At 46.3% G+C, this 19,984-nt stretch overlaps 1 protein-coding gene across 7 annotated transcripts in view; it reads left to right on the top strand.

The window, feature by feature from the left end:
- Positions 1-19,984, top strand: part of USP40 (ubiquitin specific peptidase 40) — a 703,484-nt gene that overhangs the window by 164,999 nt on the left and 518,501 nt on the right. The window lies entirely within an intron of this gene.

Here is a 19,984-nt window from a genome sequence, read left to right as displayed (position 1 = left end):
CAGTTCACTGCACTTTATTGTCATCACTCTAAAAACGTTTCTAATCAAAATTCTTTATCATTGCTACAGTTTTATGAGCTTTTTTTTTATCTTGCTTGAGGCTTTAGGGATTCAAAATATACATGGAAGATTTTGCTTTTTTGTGCCTCTTTTATTGTATGGCTGTTCATTTCCAGTTCGTTTTTGGAGATGTTGGTCTTTTTTGGTGTGAGCAGTGCAACTGAATCTATTCTTATAATTATTGAGTAGTCTCTTATATAAGGCACTGTAGTCAACAGAAAAGAAGTTCTCGACCACTTTAGAACTTACCCTTTGTCCCACTCTTTTAAAAAGTGTAACAAATAAGCATCTAGAAAACACACTGTAATGAACCATGATCTATTTGCTATGGGGAATTCACTTAGACCTTGAAGTCAGTCTCTCGTTGGCAGTCATGTGGAGAGGCTTCTCTCAGCAATCATTTCGGCCTGGCGAAAGGGTTAACTGTAATTTGCCCTAATGGCCCACCTCTCATGTTGCTTTATTAATGCTCTATATTCTTTTCAGCTGGTTATGCTATATGAGAAAGATCCCACGATGGAGAAGATAATTGCCTTCAATAGTACTCAGCATGAACATCTAGCTCTTGTTCCTAAATGACTAGCACTTATTCCTACATTTTAGGGGTGGTGTGGTCTTCATGTAAATTGAGTTGGCTTATGAAATGCAGAGGGCGCGGGTGTCCTTGAACGGCTGTTGTGTGATTTCTATCATTAGAACAGGATCAACATATCCTATCTATCATTCTATCATTCTATCATAAACCTTGGATTAGCATAGTGCCATCCACACTAGCTAGAAAAGAGACAAAGTCTTTTGTAATTTTTGCAGCAAAATCTTGAAGTATAGGATTAGCTAGTGCCATCCACTCGAAACTGAAAACTGACAAAAGCCTTTTTCTTAAGTCCAGGTAAAGTATTACAGCTTTAGATAATAATAAATAACATGAAATATCATCCAAGCCAACCTGGAATGAAAAACGTAGTTCTCACTCCTATTTCCCTTCTTGTTTTTTGCATAATTTATGCAGCACTATAAGCCTAAAAAGAGTGTTGCCTTGACTTATACTGGGTGCTTCGTTGTGTCTAGAAAAAGCAATTTCTCTAAAACACATCAATACTCACCATCACATCTGTCCAGCTATCTCTCAAAAAAGCACAACACCGCTTCAGATCTTTTGACACCCTTTTATCCTGTATATCACAGCTTTCCAAACCTTTCATGTTGGTGACACACTTTTTGGAGATGTCTAATTTTGGACACATTAAGGCAGTGTAGCTAGCGAGCCCGAACCACTTGAAATTTTGAAATAAAAGTGGGCAAATGGAGCATTTTCAAGGAAATATGGGACCATGAGGTTGAACACAGGCCCCTGCAGAGGATGCCTTTGTCCACTGAGCCACCAGACCTGGCATACACACATCTTTCTCTCTCTCTCTGTCTCTCCCTCTCCCTCCCTCTCTCTATCTCTCCTTCCTTCTCTCTCCCTCCCTCCCACTCCTCTCTCTCTCTCCCTCTCTCCCTCTCTCTCACTCTGTCTCCCTCTCTCTCCCTGTCTCACTCTGTCTCCCTCTCTCTCTCTCAACTGTCTATCTCTCTGTCTCCCTCTCTCTGTCTCCCTCTCTCTGTCTCCCTCCTCTCTGTCTCCCTCCTCTCTGTCTCCCTCCTCTCTGTCTCCCTCCTCTCTGTCTCCCTCCTCTCTGTCTCCCTCCTCTCTGTCTCCCTCCTCTCTGTCTCCCTCCTCTCTGTCTCCCTCCTCTCTGTCTCCCTCCTCTCTGTCTCCCTCTCTCCCTCTCTCTGTCTCCCTCTCTCTGTCTCCCTCCCTCTGTCTCCCTCCCTCTGTCTCCCTCCCTCTGTCTCCCTCCCTCTGTCTCCCTCCCTCTGTCTCCCTCCCTCTGTCTCCCTCCCTCTGTTTCCCTCCCTCTGTTTCCCTCCCTCTGTTTCCCTCCCTCTGTTTCCCTCCCTCTGTTTCCCTCCCTCTGTTTCCCTCCCTCTGTTTCCCTCCCTCTGTTTCCCTCTGTCACCTCACCCCAGCTTCCCGGGCACATGCACTTGTTAATGAGGCTTTGTTGTGAATCGCACAGCCCCATAGAGCATATTGTCTAGGAATTCCCCTTAATTAGCAGCAGGCATGTGCTAAGTGCTTGCCACACACCCACCATTTGCAGGCGACACAGTACTGTGTCAGGACACATAGTTTGCTCTGCTGTGTGTATATATATATATATATATATATATATATATATATATCCATATATATATATATATATATCCATATCCTACTGGCTATCGCCAGTAGGTATATATAGTTAGGATTAATTCCCTATGGGATTTCTGAAAATTCTATGTCTAATAACTTTGGCGTTTGTGGACGGAATCGGCTGAAATTTTCAGGAAAATGGCAAATTTTGTTTCTGAGCAGCCCCTGAAAATTTGGTGGGGTTTCGTCAAGGGGGGGCTGAGAAAAAGGGGGGTCCCAAAACGCGTTTTTTGCATTGAGTTTTCCATAGGGCGGTTGGACTCACTTTTAGCTCGAACGGCTGAATGGATTTGCACGAAACTTGGCAAAATTGTAGGGACTGTTAGCCCGATGTGCCTTTGCTAGGTCTCAATATATGTGCTTCAGTGGATTTTGAGAAATTAACGTTTAAATCAAGATATATATCTGTAACAGCGCTCCGGGCAGCGATCCGGTCCGCTTACTTTTCGCGTTTCGGAACTTTGCGCGCAGAAAGCTGATTGGCTCTCCGGTGTCTGTCAACATTCTAAACAGTCCGGAGCGGCCGCCATCTTGTCTCTCGGTAGGATCGAGAGAGAAGAAGAGGTGAAAAACGAAAGGGGAATTTAATGAAAGGGGGCAAGGTATCCCCCTCTTGACCCCCTAGGAATGTTATTGGGGTTATTAAAGGGTCCCGTGGGGAAAAGAAAAAAAAAATGATTTTTCACGGTAGAAGCGTTTCTCGGGCCGCGAACTGGGCCGCAAACTGGTAGCGAAACGGGAATTCGCCATTTTGTGCTTCGTTTTAATTGTTTAGAGACAAAAATTATCGCCGCACATCGGCCACAATGCATGAATATCGTTGAAAAGTCAGCGATATTCATGCATTATCCAGCAAATGCTCTTAGCCATGTTATCCACCTTCCATTGGATAACATGGCTAAAAACTGCTCTGTGCGTGACGTTTGTTATCGTTCGATTCGATGGAAATCAGGAAGTGTTGAACACCATTTTGTCACTGCGAGTAAATATTTTGTTATAAATGAATCCTTATTGATAAACATTGTCTGCGCCATCTTGCGTTTTTGTCCAATGCCACAATTTTGTCGTGCACGGCAGCCATTTTAGATGCCTTGACCAGGGCCACTCTCTGCACGCCGCCGATTCTCAGCATGGCTCCCCACCCTCGCACGCATCTCCCCCACGCAATGGTCACCCCCGCTCTCTCTCTCATGCATGGGACATATACTTCCCCCATCTGCGCTGCTCTTCTCTGAGAATCACACCCTGTGCCCGCTCGACACCTCCCTTTCACCCTATTCACTACCGCACCCTCTGACACTCCTCTTCCTCTGTGTCCGATTGTCCAGGCCGGACCTAGGCTATCACCTAGCCCTGCGGATGTAGTTTATGGCCCCAGCTGTAGAGTATCCAGACATGCCAACCCTCCCGATTCAGGCGTGAGACTACTTATTTCAGTGGTAGTCTTTCGCTTCCCGTTTCCTGCAAGGAAAAATCCGGGGGCATATTACCAAAAACTAGCGGTAATTTTTGTCTCTAACTTGTTTAGAGACAAAAATTATCGCCGCACTTCGGCGAATTTTATCGCACATAAACCTTGCTATTAGCAAGGTTTATCGCAAATGCGATAAAAAACGGCCCCAATGCATGAATATCGTTGAAAAGTCAGCGATATTCATGCATTATCCAGCAAATGCTCTTAGCCATGTTATCCACTTCCCATTGAACAAGCGCATGGTCTTTTAAAGATTTGTGAAGTACTCGGGGCGGCGGTGTGTGTGTGCCCTCTTTCAGGAGCGGGCGGGGGGGCACTGCCAGCAATTTGCAGGCCAGGCAGTGTTCAACACGTGCATCACCCTTTCTCTGCCTGCTATTGCGCTCCATGCTTCGGAAAGGTAAGAAAAAGAACGTGCATTTGAGTTTGAAATGTCCGATCTTGTAGCAGTACACTTGCAAAGCCCACACATGACAATAACCCGATTCAAGGCCCCATTCACCCGATTTAAAAAAAAAAATATAGTACTCCAAGACAGTTACATTTAAAAATTTTATTAACATTTAAATATAACGAACGCAACAAAAACTGTAAATGTATTTAACCATTTTTTGAAATTAACCAGAACTATAACGATAACAACAACAACAACAATAATATAACTTTTATGCCTAAATTACGCAAACATTTAGCTAATCTGCTAAAGGGGGGAGTCGCCATTTCTTTACAATAATCAATAATGAAAAATCCACATCAATAGGGTTGCCCGTTTTCTCGATGCAGCACTATAGTGCAATATACACAGCACCTGGGGTGTCAAGAGTGAACAGGTCTTTCTTTGTTCCTTAAGATGTTATCTCCGAGAATGCTGATGCATTGGTGTCTGTACACTTCTTTGTCAATTCTGTCAAGATGATAACTGCTTTATAAACAGACGATATCTTTGTTTAGTCATTAGTGTTAAGTGTGTCTGAAACTACAGTGCCCTTCTGTTTTGTTTTCTTCAGGCTCTACAGAGTTTTGTGTGTTGTTCTTTTGAGCGACAATTATTCCAGAGGTTTCAGGTTCACTTGTTTTGTCCTGCAGTGAGTTAACAGCTTTAGAGAGTTCATGTTTATTTACTATGTCCTGCTGTTCGTCAACTGCTTCAGAGACGTCAGCCTCATTTTTTATGTTTCAGTAGATCCTGGACCTGCCCGGCCGCGCCCAAAATGGCGCCGGTGTAAATGGGACTCGTAACTGCTTGTTCTGTACTGGTTGCCCAACCTTGATATCACGAGATACATATGCAGTTTTGAAGCACATGGCGGAGGCTTGTCTGCTGTAGTGGGGCGCCCCTTTATCGTGTCGCCATTCCGCCCGCTTTTGCTACACTGTGCCTTTTCCGCCATTCAGCTGTTTAGCGCCCGCTCTTACGGCTACAGCGTCTCGCTCACCATGTAGTTGAGTTGCTCCCACTCTTGCGGTGCAGCGATAGGCGGCTGCCACAGGACTCTTAAAATGGCGGCCGGCTCTTCGGATTTGGGCCTGGTCCAGTAAAATGGCCCTGGGACACCTTGGAACTCGGACGCTTGTCTGCCAGGGCTTGGGTTCCATTCTCGAAAGCGTCCCCTCAGCCTTGAAGATTGTACAAAAGTCTTGGGGGCCCTCGACTCCCGCAGGCTTCCGGTGGGGAGCGGCTGCCATGATTGCTTGCGGAATGGCCACGACGGAGCTACGAGATGGTGGTGCTCTCATGGTGACGCCAGCTTCAGTCTGAAACATCCAGAAACAAGGTGGGGCTTTCATCGTTTGGGGAAAAAAAATGTTTTAATCCAATGAAAAGTGTTATTTTTAGGTCACATGACCTAGTCTTACATAATTAGGAAAAGAAAAGTAAAATGAACCAATGAAAAGTTTTATTAACAAGTCACATGACCTGTTATGCTTACGTTACGCGCTGCGCGGCGCGCTCTGGATCGTTTCCGGGAAGCTGCGCCTTGCGCACCGGAGCACTTCCGGGTGCGCTAACGCGTCGCGTCATATGACGCATTACGCGACAATGCAGGTGCAGAATATAGTCAAAATGTCTCCACCAACCAGCGGTCGGAATACAACCGCTTTCAGCAGTCCAAAAAGTTCGGTCAAATCTTAAGAGCGGGAGCAACTCAACTACATGGTGAGCGAGACGTTGTAGTCGCAAGAGCGAGCGGTAAACAGCTGAATGGCGGAAGAGGCACAGAGTACCAAAAGCGGGCGGAATGGCAACTAAAACGGTAAAGGGGCGCCCTACGACAGCGTGTCTTCGGGTGAAACGGATTGTGGGACAAGGTCCAGAATGAAAGATTCTTCAAAAGGGAAAAAATTCCGCTGGACCCCGGGAGCCGGCCGGGGGCGATCTCAGGCCTCACCAGGGCAACACGACTTGGGGAGGGGGCAGGAGCCAAGCGCCCCCTCTCAGTCCGCGCCATCTCACCGCCCCTCGGGGGCCTCCGTCAAGCGGTTTAGGGAGGCACCGTATCACATTGTTTTCCAATGCAGTCAGGTCCACAAATGGACCCCACTTACTTTGAATAGTGAAGCTGCAGCAGGTGCAAATAAGGTTTAAACAGTGTTACAAGAGCTGCTTAGAACTCTGAAGTATGGCACTCAACAACCAGGACTTATGCCATTTATGTAAGGCAGTGACATGGAAGCAACTCAGGGACAAAAAGCATGAACGAACATTCACGTATGAAAATCTTATTTGGAGAAGGGGTAGAATCCAAAAGCCCCCTGCCAGTTCGCGCCACTACACCGTATGTGGAAAATCTGAAGCCATCATTCTACAAACTCTCAACGCTTGTTATCAGTGCATGAGTTTCATGCTCGATCGATTGAGCTAGCCGGATCGGGCAATAAAAAGTATAAAATAGTTATGTAAATAGTTATTTAATAAAATGTTTTACTCTGTTTCTTTGGTGGTGTGTTGTGTATATTTATAATATTTGCATAGGGTTTGCCGTTATTTTGGGCGGTGTGGGTGGCGGAGTCGAGCTGTTTTGCAGCCCTCATGGTGTGGAGCTCAGTTCATTTCACTATTTTCGTATTTCTCATGAAGGGTTATTCCTAATGTTTGTATTTTACCGAGGTCAAAAAGAGATCGAATTAGTGGTCTACTGATTTTGCTCGATTACTTTTATTTTTTTACACGATTTTTCACTATCTGCAAAGACTAAACAGAGTATTGCGACTTTGTGCTTGTTTGTAAATAGAGAATGATCCAAAGAGAACCAATTGTAAAACAGTAAATGCTTGGATAATAATCAATCAAATGGAGAGACAAGCAGGTACGACGGATTACAACAGGGGTAAAGGTCTGAGTTAACTACCGTTCACTATCTGCAAAGAGAGAGTACTACTAAGAGAAAAGAGGGGAGTGGGGGGGGGGGGCAGCGTTCAAAGCACATCAGCGTGCATAAACACGAAAACGTTTTTACCTATCACGTACTTGACATTTGACAGCTTTTGATACTTGCTATTAAAAAACCATTGAAATTCACAGAAAAAAACATAGGTTATACTCCATATATAGTTAGGAATTTGCATTTACAAAACCTTGAAAATTCAATGAAAAAACCATTGGTTTTAGGCCATATATAGTTAGGGATTTGCATTTAGAAAACCTTATTTTACTCGCATAAAACCATTGAAATTCCATATATAGTTATAAGCGCTAACTATATATCGCGCACCCGCAATCCACTGCTGATGATGTCACATATTACATCATTCATGACATGGTTAGTGACATCACTGATGACATCACTGATGACATCTCAAATGACATCACTGATGACGTCACTGATAACATCTCATTTGACATGACTGATCACATCACTGATGATATCATTCATGTGATAATACCATGAACCTCTTCAGACTCTAATATAACCTTAGATACAATCAGTGTAAACAGACAGTCACTCATCCATGGAGTTACTCACACACCTAGTCAGTTATGCCAAAAATCAATCACTCCTCCATTTTCTCAACTATACAGTTATACACACCTTACTTATTCAAACATATACTAACACATATTTACTTTACTCTCTTATACAATCTCTGATACATGTTCACAATGATCCATACAGCCACTCACACATTCACTAGCTCTTGTGCACAGTTATTTATAGATGTCAACTCTCACATGTACTGTGTTTTACATATGTACTTAATTTGACATGTAGCACTGAGATATCCATTCACTCACTAATACACTCATGCACAGTCAACCGCCCATACAGCTGTTTCCACATGCAGTTGTGAACCTATACATATAGTGAATCGACTACTCACACATCTATGTACAGAGTCACACACCTCCCAGCCACCCATACACACACACTCAGTTTCCCATACAAATACTTGGACAACCAATCAATAACCCTTACAGTTACTCATATAGCTACTGAACAACATATGCAGCAGTTTGTAGAACAACAGATATAATGATGCACAAATTAAAACAGTTTAGTCACTAACCCATGCACTCAGTGAGACACATTTAATCACTCACTCAATCAGTCAGTCATGCACCTAGTAAATCCTTCATCCAGACACTTATACATCCACTCATTCTTCAATATGTAAGACATATTTTAACTTTACAGAAACATACCGTCACTGGATGTTGTCATCAGTGATGTCATCAGTGATGTCATTTGAGATGTCATCAGTGATGTCATCAGTGATGTCACTAACCATGTCATGAATGATGTAATATGTGACATCATCAGCAGTGGATTGCGGGTGCGCGATATATAGTTAGCGCTTATAACTATATATGGAATTTCAATGGTTTTATGCGAGTAAAATAAGGTTTTCTAAATGCAAATCCCTAACTATATATGGCCTAAAACCAATGGTTTTTTCATTGAATTTTCAAGGTTTTGTAAATGCAAATTCCTAACTATATATGGAGTATAACCTATGGTTTTTTCTGTGAATATATATATATATATATATATATATATATATATATTCACTGAAAAACCATGTCATGAGTGATGTAATATGAGACGTCATCAGCAGTGCATTGCACGCGCAAGTTATAGTGAGTCCAACTAACTATAACGTGGAATTTCAAAGGTTTATGACATTAAATTTCCAGTTAACTATAACTGGTGTGAAACCTATGGTTTTTTCAGTGAATTTAATAGGTTTTTTAAATGCTAATTCCTAACTATAACTGGTGTGAAACCTATGGTTTTTCCAGTGAATTTCTTAGGTTTTTTAAATGCTAATTCCTAACTATAACTAGTGTGAAACCTATGGTTTTTTCAGTGAATTTCAAAGGTTTTTTTAAAGCTAATTCCGAACTATAAGTCTCACTTTATAAGTAAGACTGTTAGCGCTTTAGCCAATGTCGCGAACGAAAACATGATCGTGACGTATCGCCTAGCTGCGTCCGCGTGATACGCACGGCGTAAACGCACCCGGAAGCATTCGACATGCTTACACGACGCGCCCCTGGGTGCGCCCCGGGACGCGCCCCGGGGGGCGTTGGGTCATGTGACCTGAAAATAACACTTTTCATTGGTTCAGGATCTTTTTTTTTTCCAAATGATGAAAGCCCCCACCTTTTTTCCATATTCTACCTTTGTGCTTTGAGAGAGGTAGACCTGCAGTTATATCAGTCGAAAATGGCTACATTAGCTGCAGCTGCTGGATCTTCTGGACCACCACCACCACCACCACCACAAGGACCTCCACAACTTCACAGTAGTGGAGATCAAGAACAGGAGGAGGATGAGGAGGAGAGTAGATTCGTCCGAGAGGACAATATTACCTACAAACCTAAAGAGCACATCATCTGGCAATTTTTTTCAATCCCCAACGACAAAAAAAAAAGTAAATGCACCTAAGGCAACCTGCTTAATCTGTCATCAGGAGCTGTCAAGGGGGAATCCCAACAAAAAATACTCCTTCGGCAACCACACGATGATCCGGCATATGCTTCGAAAGCATCCAAATAACTATGCTAGGGCAGAGGTCAGGGAACTGGCCAGAAACCCTGTCCAATCTTCTGCCAGCACCTCCCAAACTAATGTTTCCACCCCATTGGGACCAGAAGTTAGGGAGATATGCTCCACCATACAAACCAAATTTTCCGAATTTTAAAATGGTTTGTATTTTTTGTGGACAAACAATATGCTATGGAGAGCAATGCATCACACTTATTAATCGTGCTTGGGATAACCACAAGTGCCCAAGGAAACATTAATTTGTTCCGCTTTTTTTTGTTGCTCCTGTTGAGCCCTTTAGAATTCCCTGTTTTTTGTTTCTCCCCTTAAAAAATACAAAAAAACCAAAAAATGTTCAGAAAAGCCAAAAAAAGAAAAAAATGTTAAAAAACCAATAAAAAAATATAAAACAACAAAAAGAATAAAAAAAACAGTTCTTTTTAGAACTACCTCCAATTTCTAAAAAAAATGCAAATTTTTTACAAAAATCTGTCATTCTTTTTTCCCCATGGTATGCTCCCCGGTGCGCTCGCCGGTGCGCGTACCGGGCGCTCACGCCGCGCACATCGAAAAAAAAAATTTTTTTTTTTGCCCCGCGGGGCCCTTTTTTTGGCCCCCACATCAAACCTAGGGAGTCAGAGGGGGTCTACTCTGCCCCCTTATGGTCATTTCCCCCTTTGTTTTTGCCACCTCTTGTGTCTCGATTTTACCGAGACACAAGATGGCGGCCGCTCCGGACTGTTTTGAATGTTTACAGACACCCGAGATCCAATCAGTTTTCCGTGCGCAAGTCGCGTGGCGCGCCCGGTGCGCTACCCGGAGCGCGTACCGGGGCGCTGCCATAGATATATATATTTTTTAGAACCTAAATTACTCAAAAACCACTGCAGCACATATCTTGAGACATAGCAAAGGCACATCGGGCTACCAGTCCCTACAATTTTGCCAAGTTTGGTGCAAATCCATTCAGCCGTTCGGGCTAAAAGTGAGTTCGACCGCCCTATGGAAATTAACATGGGGAAAACACGTTTTGGGACCCCCCTTTTATCTCGGCCACCGCTTGACGAATCCCCCCCAAACCTTCAGGGAAGGACCGGAGCTCGACGAGGCAAATTTGAGGAAATTTTCAGGCAGATTCGTCAACAGGCGCCAAAATTATTCCAAATAGAATTTTGAGATTTTGCATTGAAAAAAATCCTAACTATAACTACCTACTGGCGACCGCCAGTAGGATATATATATATATATATATATATATATATATATCTCGCTGAGTCAACAAGGTATTGCATTTACACATAAAACATTTCAAACCTGTACAGCATTTGTGATGTAGTTCATAAAAATACAATTATGATCCCACGTGCAGCTAAATCGAGCTAACATTCTCCCTCCCGGAATACTAACACAACATCGCTGTCCAGAGTGCGTCAGAGAGGAGGAGTACTCTCTGCAAGTGCTGTGCAATACGATGAAAACAATCCATCTCCTGCACATTTAGATTAGCAAGATTACTGGATTACAAAAGCGGGAATGAAAGAACGGCCCAGTGGCCAATACCACAAATAATGTTCTATGCTCTATAGTTGCACATACCTTATGGATATATAGTATTCTCAACATATACATTCTGTAAAATGTTGCCAAGTGGGAAAAAATTCGGTAAACACCAAGGGTTACACTCTAACTCGACATATGTGAATTAAAGCAATAATTTGAACACACAAATGTGCAAAGGAAATCTACCCAGCATGAATAGTAGTACATTTCAAACAGCTGTGCCGAGTAGCTGAGTATTTTGACAAATATCACAGATCCCAATGTTGCTATACATGTATTTCCCCAGAAACACTGTTCGTAGCACCTGTTTACAACAGAAATAAACCGAAACCCTCAAAAGTGCACTTTCATATTATATTAAAAAAAACATTAAAAACGGAGTGGCAAATAAGCACAAAAGACAAAAATTCATCATAGTAATAGAGAGGATAATAAGTCTGTTTAATGTCTCTAATTTTAACAAGTCCCCCTAATTTTACAGATTTAAGACTCAAATAACAAGTATCCAACTATGGGAATCCAGAAAAAGGAGGACTTGATCCTATATGTACATAAAGTGCTTCATCCAGATTGAGCCCCCCTGGAAGTTTGCTGTTAAGCTTGATTATATATTTGTATTCCATCCTCCTCAGAATACGTTCTCTGTCCCACCTCTCGTACTTGTCAAGGCTCTGTCAATATTAGCAAAAGAGATTTCTTTCAGTATCTGTTACATGGACCCGATGCCAATGTCTAGCCACAGTGTAACTAGGATCATTATTCCTTATGGCACAGAGGTGCTCAAGAATTCTCTTTTTCACAGGGAAGATAGTACTCCCCACATATCTGAGTCTGCAAGGGCGAGCCAAAACATAAATGACAAAAGCAGGGCTGCACGTGATTAATCTCCTAATTTTGTCCGTCCCACCAATAGGCAGTGTGTTTGATTTCAAATCCGTACTGTGCACACAAGCTTTGTATCTGCCACATTTAAAAAAAAAAATGTTCGCTGAGCCACGATCCCACAGCTGCTGGGTTTTTATGGGGGTAGCTGTGCACCAATATGTCACATAGGGATTTACTCTTCCTATATGTAATGCTGGGAAATGAACTGACTAACTTGCATATAGTTAGATCTGATTTCAGCAAACCCCAATGTTTCCTAAGTATCCTACTTATGGCCCCTTCATGGCTATAAGTAGTATTGGATCTTACTTCATTGTTGGTCTTCTTAGTCTTTTTAGGTGTTAGCAGGCTATTCCTCTTAACCTTGGATACTTTTTCACCCGCTGTATTGATAACTTTCAAAGGGTATCCCCTGGCTTTGAATCTCGCCATCATGCTCTCTTTCCCAGACTTAAAAAGGTCAGGAGTGCTGCAGATAACATTTTGCTCAGAGTAACTCTCCGTATGGAATACTCCATTTCAAATTAGGGGGGATAATGGATGTGGGCATGGAGAATGCTATTTCCTGCAGTGGCTTTCCTGAAAAGACTTTGGCCTCTCGAACTGTACCCAGAATATCTAAGAATTCCATTTCTGATTTGTGCATCTTACGAGTAAACATCAGATATAGCTCATTTTCATTCAGCCATGTCAAAAAGCCCTCCAAGGCTTTCTGTGGGCCATCCCAGGTGACAAAAAGGTCATCTATATACCGTGTCCAAAAGGCCACCTGATGTTCTCTTCCGTCCAAATTTACTGCAACTCCCACTACCCCATGAAGACTCCGGCAAAACTGGGCATAAAGCAGCTTCCCATATCTGTGCCAGTAAGTTGTCTAAACCACTTGTCACCAAAAAGAAACAAGCATTTGCAATGCAGTAGGTCTCGCAGCATTAAAGTTTGAGTTACTGGCATTGTAAATGACAATGCTTTGCATTAACTTTTTTTTATTTGCAATTGCTATATAAACATTGTTTGTGAATGGTTAGCTGTTGCTGATGCCAAGCAAAGTTGCCAGTAATATAGAGTGCTAGTTTTGCTGTGCTGAATAAATATAGGCCTTGTTCGCTACGCCTTTGTAATGGAAGTCAACAGACATAGTCAATGACCACAAGTGTTTAACTTGTAGCAGTGCAGAGTGATATGTTGTAAATTGTATGCCTTATTTGAAGTAGGGGGGGGAACGGGACAGGACATAGGTTAATAAAATAACAGACAATGTAAAATTCAATATGCCACAAACCGTAAAGATGACAGAAAATAATTTAAAAACACAACTTGCGAGGTGTTGCGATGTAATAACATTTTTCTTTTACGCCCCCGAGACATCATAACGTGGCGAGAGGCGCAGCTCATGAATAATGAGGTGGTGTCCGTGTGTGCATGGCAGTGGTGGTGTCTGTGTGTGCATGGCAGTGGTGGTGTCTGTGTGTGCATGGCAGTGGTGGTGTCTGTGTGTGCATGGCAGTGGTGGTGTCTGTGTGTGCATGGCAGTGGTGGTGTCCGTGTGTGCATGGCAGTGGTGGTGTCCGTGTGTGCATGGCAGTGCTGGTGTCCGTGTGTGCATGGCAGTGCTGGTGTCCGTGTGTGCATGGCAGTGGTGGTGATCAGCGTGCAATGCCCCTTGGTTCAGCCCCCCACTCCTCAGGGGAGGGGGACAGTGGCTGGACCGGGGGTCCCAGTGGAGGCTTCCCCCGGGAAGCAGAGCCCGGGCACTGCATGCAACATGACTATCGACGGGAGGAAGGGGATTCAAAAGATGGGAGGGGGGCGCTGGGATCCTTGGTTTGCTTGCGCAGGACGGTGGGGGGCAGACATGGCGCTGTTGGGGGGTTGGGTCTGGGCGGTCGAGGTTCAGGGGGGAGATAGGCGGGCAGCTGCAGGGGGTTAAAAAGCTGTCGGGTGATCGCGAGCTGCACAATAGTGCATCAACGCTGGCTTCGGCCGGAGGCTGGGGGGGGCCTTGCAAGTGAGCGTGACAAATGTTTCCTAATAAAGAGTGACCAAATGAGGCGGGCACCAATTTGGTTGGAGGGGTGGGATCTGAGGGAGTCGGGGAGCTGCAGCAGGTAGCGGGTGAAGGAGGTTGCCGGGATGGCTGGTATTGCAAATAGAATAAGAAGTCCTCTTATGGTGCGCCAAGACAATGAAACTTTTCGCTCCACAGGGGTTAACACTATTGTTTTTGAAATACGCTATTGGTGGCTCCATCTTTCAAATTGACCTTCGTTATGCAGGGGGAGGGGGTTGCGGAGGCAGAGTGTGCGGAGAGTGATGCGCAGGGAGAGGGGGGGGGATTGGCTTCGGGATATTAGCATGGGTCCTGTTCGCTGATGGGGCAAAAGAACCGGTGAATAACGGGAAGCGCGCAGAGTGGGTAATGCTGGTAAAAGGTTAAAAGAATGGGGGGTGTAACCTTTCCAGGACTCGCGGGGTTAACAGTGAAGGGCAACAAGCGTGTTTTAGTTACAACGGGCTTTAATGAACTGAGTAAATGATCAGAACAAGTCTTTCTCAGTAAGGGGGTTCTTCGGGGTGATCGGCTTCGTGACCTTCTTCGTCGGCGGTGTTCGGAATATTGAGTCCTCCGATAGCCGGTCTGGCTCCGTCGGGCTGAGTTATCGTCGGGGTCCGTCTTGCCAACACCTCGTCCCCAGGACCGGAGGGAAAACAAAACAAAAGGCACTTGTGAGAGCGTTGTCCTACTCGGACAACAGTATAGGGGAAAGGGAGTGAGGATTCAGACCCACACGTGCTCCAACTCTTCTATTCAAGTGAAGGGGTCGTGAGGGGGATTGTGCTCTGGATAGGGATACCCGGGAACCAGGGACTCCGCTAATGTACCTCTGGACCGCCCTTGTGTCCCACCCAGCCCCTGAGCCGATTACGCACCTGCACAAGCCACGCACCTCCCCCGGGTGAGTGGCTGGGCGGCTCGTGGGATCGGTGGCCTCCTGGCGTATCCTCTTCAGTCGGGGCTCCTCTTCCTCCACGGTGCAACTCCTCCGTCCCGCTCGTTTAACTCCTGCGCCGTCCTTTCTCCTCTTCTCCTCTCCAGGTGTACAAGCACACCTCGTCGTCCTGGACTTCCGCTTTTGACGGTGTTCCGTCAATCCGTAACTCCGCCCAATCGTCCTCTCCCTGAAAGTTAAAGGGCCAGTTTCTGTCGTTCTCCTGGGCTGCTGCAACTTCTTTTCCTGTCCCTCGATAGTCCGTCTGCTGAGGGATAGAAGAGGGGTTAATGGAAACACTTTGCGGAGTCTTTGGCAAGGGTACAGGTCCTGAACCCCCAACGGGGAGCCGCGTCGGGGACACCCCGTTGCATTCCTCCCCCCTAGGAAGCTCACGTTCGGGGAGCGGATGACGGGATAGGAAATCGGCACCTTTCCTGTGCCGCACTGTGAAGGAGTATGGCTGGAGTGACAGAAACCAGCGCATCACACGCGCTTTGTTAGACTTGTTTCTGGCCATCCAGAGGAGGGGGGTATGGTCAGTGAACAGGGTAAACGGATGCCCCTCCAGGTAGTAAGACAGCTTCTCCACAGCCCACTTAACTGCCAAACACTCTTTTTTTAATGGTGGCATAGCGCAACTCACGCGGAAACAGTTTCCTGCTTACATATAGGATGGGATGATCCCTACCGTCCTGTCCAAGCTGAGAGAGCACCGCACCTATACCATACTCTGAAGCATCAGTGTGCAGGGTGAAGGGTATCGAGAAATCAGGGGATGTCAGCACCGGGGTGGAGGTGATGATATGTTTGAGGTGGGTGAATGCTGATAACATGGCTTCTGTTGGTTGTAGGGACGTAGAGGATCTACCGGGATGTCACAAGGCATCTGAAAGGGGCGCAGCTATGTGAGAGAACTGAGGAATGAAGCAACGGTAATACCCTACCAATCCCAGGAACGCTCTTAACTGCTTTCGGTTGGCGGGAAAAGGGGTGTCCGCTATTGCCCTGATCTTCTCAATCTGAGGCTCGATGAGCCCGTGACCCAGGACATACCCCAGATACTTCACCTTTTGATAGGCGACTTTTGATTTTTTTGCGTTTATCTTCAGGCCAGCTTTTTCCAAGGCTAGGAACACCTCATGTACATGGCGTAGATGTTCTGACCAGGACGGACTATGAATAACAATGTCGTCGAGGTAAGCCGAGGTTAACTGGGATACGTCTTTCAGTACGGTGTTCATGAGTCGCTGGAAGGTGGCAGGGGCTCCATGCAGCCCGAAGGAGAGGACTGTGAATTCTTAATGCCCTTCATGGGTACTGAAGGCAGTTTTCCGTCGGTCTTCTTCCTTTAAGGGCACCTGCCAATATCCTTTGGTGAGATCGAGCGTCGTGATATACTGGGCATCCCCTAACCGCTCTATTAATTCATCGACTCTCGGGAGGGGATAGGCATCGAAGCAGGAGATCTCATTCAGCGCCCTGAAGTCCATACAAAACCTGCGTGAGCCATCTGGCTTGGGGATCATGACTATGGGACTGGACCAATTGCTTTTTGACGGTCGGATGACTCCCAGTTTTAACATGTCCTCCACTTCCTTCTGTATCGCCCTTCTCCTGGATTCAGGTACTCGGTATGGTTTGATTTTTACCGTCTTCCCTGGGGCCGTCTCGATACTGTGTTCGGCCATAGATGTTTTGCCGGGTAGATTAGAGAAGAGCGTGTCATGAAGTATTAAGAGGTTGTTTAGTTCTTCCTTATGACTAGAAGTAAGCTCGTCATTGATCTGCAGCTCTTCACGTGTGGATGGCGGTGACACGGGGGCTGCCAAATGTGCTTCGGAGGGTACAGGACCCAACCACTTCTTCAGAAGATTAATGTGGTATACTTGGGTTTTGTGGGGCCCAGTCTGGAGTCGGTAACTGGTGTTGCCAATAGTTTCGACTACTTTAAGGGGGCCCACCCATTCTGCTTGAAACTTCTGGTTGGATGAAGGAAGGAGAATCGGAGCCCAGTCGTTTATCTTCAGACGTCTCCATCTCTTCCCTTTGTCATAAGAGGCCTTTTGCCGTCTCTGTTGCGTTTCCAGGTGGGTATATGCCAGGTCTCGCAGTTTTCCTAATCTTGATTTTAGGCTTTGGGCGTATTCTAGGGTGGTGGCTGTCTCCTCCGGTAGCTCGTTCTCCCAGGCGTCCTTCGTCATCTCCATCAAGGACCTAGGTTGTCTTCCGTATAAAAGTTCAAAGGAAGACACGCCTAGGCTACTCTGTCGTTGGCCTCGGATCACGTAGAGAGCCAGGGGCAAGAGGTGGTCCCATTCAGCCCCGCTGACCTCCAACATTTTATGAAGTGTTGTTTTGAGGGTCCTGTTATACCTCTCCACAAGGCCATCTGTTTGCGGATGGTACATCGAAGTGCGGATCTGGTGTATGTCGAGGTTTTTACATACTTCCCGCATGAGTTTGGACACGAACGGGGTACCTTGGTCCGTAAGGATTTCTTTAGGGAACCCTACTCGGCTGAATACTTCAATCATCCGTTCCGCCACTTGTTTAGTGGTAGCCGCGGTTAGGGGAAAGGCCTCAGGAAACCGGGTCGCAAAGTCAACCATTACCAACACATGTTGGAACCCCTTTCGTGTCTTCGGGAGGGGACCGATGAGGTCCATGCCGACTCTTTCAAATGGTTTCCCTATAATGGGAAGGGGTTGTAGAGGGATTTGTGGGGGTTTTGTCATGTTCTTTTTCTGGCAAATGCAACACTCCTTGCAGTACACCGCTGTGTCCTTGTATATGCCCGGCCAGTAAAAGTGTCTGAGAATGTTTTTCGTAGTTCCCCCCGTCCCCCCCCCAGCCCCCCCCGTGTGTCCCGCTAATAAGTGACTATGGGCAAAGAAGATCACCTGACTCCGGAAGGACACTGGTACTAGTAGTTGTGCTTCCTCGTTTGGGGTTCCCTTCCCGGTATAACAGGTCATGTTTAATGGTAAATCGGGGAAATCTGTCCGGATCATGTCCCTGACCCTGATGGGCCTGCTCCCAGGCGTTAAAAAGAGTGGGGTCGTTTGACTGCGCATAACGGAAGCTCCTGTCTAATAGCCAAGGTTCAGGGGCGAGCATTGCGGGGCAGGGGGTACGGGGACCGCTCTCCTGGTGTGGTGTTCTATTGGGACTTTCCGTACTGTTCCTAAACATGGACAAAAACCGAGGGTTGTCGGTGCCTATGATAAGGTCCTCGGGCAAAGAGGCTAACACTCCCACCCTCACCGTTTGGGTATCCCCTTCTTGATTTGAATAGGAATGTTGGCTACTGGGTAGGGTCGTACATCCCCATGCACACACCGAATGCTCACCATTTGGCTGGGAATATACTGGGACAGGGTTACATGTTTGGTTTGAATTACGGACTGTCTACACCCAGAGTCCAGTAAGGCAGGAATGGAGGTCCCGTTTACCCTGACACTTACTCTGTACGTGCCTCCCATCTCTGCCGAGAAGAGTACGGATTTTGGAAGGTATCCTACTTCCATCGGTTCATCCGGGGGTCTTCTCTTTGGACAGTGTCTGGCAATGTGCCCCCAATTCCCGCAATCAAAGCACTGGGGACCGGACGCTCCCGGGCTCATGGGTTGCCAGGGTCGTGGCTTAGGTGGCTCTCCCGGACGTTGTGCCTTCTTCTCGGGTTTGAGGGCTTGTCGAGGCGCCTTCTCCTGTTCCCATCCTGGATTCCGGGGCTGTGCCCGTGCAAACGAGGAGGCCATGTCAATGGCCTGAGCTGCAGTAAGGTTGTGATGCTGCCTTAGCCATCTCTGAGTGGGGTAGGGGAGAGCTTCCAGGTACTGCTCTAGATAGATGTGGTCCATTATTTCCTCCTTCGTGCTCACAGAGGGGGTTAACCATTTGTCTGCAGCCATTCGCAGGCGAACAAATAGGGTTTTGGGGTTCTCCCCGGGGGAACCCTGTTCTTTTCGGAAACGTAGACGATACGCCTCCGCATCTAGCCCCAGATGATCTAAAATGACTTTCTTCACTTCCTGATAAGGTGTATCCCCTGTGGGGTTTGCCACCTGATAGGCGGCCTGTGCTTCACCCACCAGGAGGGGGGCCAGAAAAAAAGGCCATTTCACCACCGGCCAACCACAGACCCGGCCGGCGCGTTCAAAATTCAGGAGGAATGCGTCCGGATCCTCCCCAGGCTGGTATTTCTGAAGGGCTATGGCGGCCGAGCCATGGGGGATTACTCTCTCTGCACTGCTGCTGGGTTGGACAGGATCCACCCATGGGGCAGGGGCCCGTGTGGCCAGGGCCTCCTTCAGTAAGTCTCTATTGGCTTGGGCCGCGTTGAGCTGCTGCTCGGCAACCCATTCTAGTCTTTCTTGCCCTTTTGCGAGCTGTTCTATAACAGTTTCCATCTTCTGCGTGCAGATGGAGTCTATGCCCGCATTCTCCACCACTGTAACCTTTCCAGGACTCGCGGGGTTAACAGTGAAGGGCAACAAGCGTGTTTTAGTTACAACGGGCTTTAATGAACTGAGTAAATGATCAGAACAAGTCTTTCTCAGTAAGGGGGTTCTCCGGGGTGATCGGCTTCGTGACCTTCGTCGGCGGTGACGGAATATTGAGTCCTCCGATAGCCGGTCTGGCTCCGTCGGGCTGAGTTATCGTCGGGGTCCGTCTTGCCAACACCTCGTCCCCAGGACCGGAGGGAAAACAAAACAAAAGGCACTCGTGAGAGCGTTGTCCTACTCGGACAACAGTATAGGGGAAAGGGAGTGAGGATTCAGACCCA

The sequence above is a fragment of the Lissotriton vulgaris genome, chromosome 2_1 (assembly GCF_964263255.1).
Source record: "Lissotriton vulgaris chromosome 2_1, aLisVul1.2, whole genome shotgun sequence".
In the NCBI taxonomy this organism is placed as follows: Eukaryota; Metazoa; Chordata; class Amphibia; order Caudata; family Salamandridae; genus Lissotriton; species Lissotriton vulgaris.
This window is presented reverse-complemented; position numbering and strand designations above follow the sequence as displayed.